Genomic DNA, 2,048 nt, shown 5'->3' with positions numbered 1-2,048 from the left:
GTGCGTGTGTGTGTGTGTGTGTGTGTGTGTGTGCGTGCGTGCGTGCATGTGTATGTGTGTATGCATGTGTGTACTTATGTGCGTATGTTATATACGTATGTAAACATATTACACAAGCATATTCATATTCATTTATTTACCACACACCAACAGACATACAGACGTGCGCGCGCTCACACACGTGTATGCTACATACTTATACACACGCATATCATATGTACGTATGTATGTATGTATGTATGTATGTATGTATGTATGTATGTATGTATGTACGTACGTATGTATGCTTATGAGTGTGTGTGTGTTTGTTAATGTGTGTGCGCGTATATTTGTATGTATATATGTCATACTACTAGTACAGCATATATATGTATCACACATACACAAATTTATTTACTGAAAATCTCAACTGTGTTCCAGTTTTACTTTTCATTTGTTTTCTCAATTTCTTTAGAGTTTCCGAGGTATAATGTTATTTCAAAGACCACAGTTCCATTGATGCTTCACGATTTTCTCCGTTATTATATTCCGAAAGAAAATATTTAAATTAACTCACTGTATAACAGTTTTTAGTTTTAACGACGAAACATGGGAACACTGATCACGTGTTTATTTCTTACTGGCTTTGACTTCCAAAGTTGTTAGCATCAGGCTTCTATTAACAAACAGGATATGGCCTGGTCATTGGTTTCGTGTATCAATTTATTCAAAAAGATTTGAACATTGGCAATCTTGCTTGCGAATAGAAACCTGATGCCAGTTAAGTAGGAATTAAAGTTAATCAATAACTAATAGCAACTCAAAAGGCGTTCGTTTTAATGCTCTATGACACCCCACCCCCCACCAACAATGTCTTTCGTTAGCTCATTAAGATCGTCAGAAAACAGTATGGTGAAAGTCTGAACTTTGGAACATAACTATAGCAAATCTCTCATAAATTGATTAAAAATTTTGACACGAGGCCAGTGATTTCAGGGAGTGGGATAAGTCGAGTACATCGACCCCAGTGCTCAGCTGGTACTTATATCAACCCGAAAGAATGAAAGGTAAGTTGACCTCGACGGAATAAGCGTCTCATATATTAATGACAAGAAAGTTTGAAAATAACCAGGATTAAATGCAGGGATGTTATCAATATTGAGGATGTTATATATATATTTAAAAAAAAAAAGACATCGATTAAAACATTAGAAGCACCAATTTGAGAAGAAAATGTGCAACACGATCACTCACGTATCTCGAATCCTGCATTTAATGTTTGGAAGAGATTAGCTTCATTGCTGGTTATGCAACTGAGCGCTTTCAATGATGTGCTGCTATTTATGACTAATAAAAGGCAATGATTTTTAATTAGCACACCAATCTCCAATGGCTTGTTTCATACATGAATTTCAGTCATTCAGTAATCAAATCTCTAGGGAGAGGTGAACATCAGATGATCTTCAGAGAGTCCTGGATACTCGTTTGCTATCACACTCTGTACCATTGCCTGAATTATAACCCTCCTAGATGTTAAGGTAACCCAGACCCAAGGTACTTTAGGCTTTAGGACCGGTTCACTCGAAGGACGCCATTTGAAATTTATTTCCATTCTTTCTTGGCCAGATCGAGTTGGAATTCTTTTTAGCTACTTTTTGTGAATATAGCGAGATATATTTTGTTCGATGTTGTGATAAGAATTAACTAAAAAATATGAACTCAGCTTAAATTTTAGCGTAAATATAGCGTAAGACAAATCCCCAGCTTCAGAAAAAAAAATTGTTGTATTGACTCAAATATGTGCTTTTAATATATATATATATATTATTATAAAATCTGGTAATTAATCATATATTAATTAATATCGATTAATTATCAGGAGGCCATGCTGCTATATTTCATGTTGAGAACAATTTAGGTCTTAATAGACACAAGATGTGATCTATTTCTAGCACATTAATTGTCCACGTTAGTGGTCAACGTTATTTTTTAAATATATATATATATATGTATATATGTATGTATATATGTATGTATATATACATGTATATATATATATATATGTATAT

The sequence above is a fragment of the Octopus bimaculoides genome, chromosome 1 (genome assembly GCF_001194135.2).
Source record: "Octopus bimaculoides isolate UCB-OBI-ISO-001 chromosome 1, ASM119413v2, whole genome shotgun sequence".
NCBI classification, from domain to species: domain Eukaryota; kingdom Metazoa; phylum Mollusca; class Cephalopoda; order Octopoda; family Octopodidae; genus Octopus; species Octopus bimaculoides.
The sequence above is the reverse complement of the archived record's forward strand: the minus strand, read 5'-3'. Positions refer to the sequence as shown.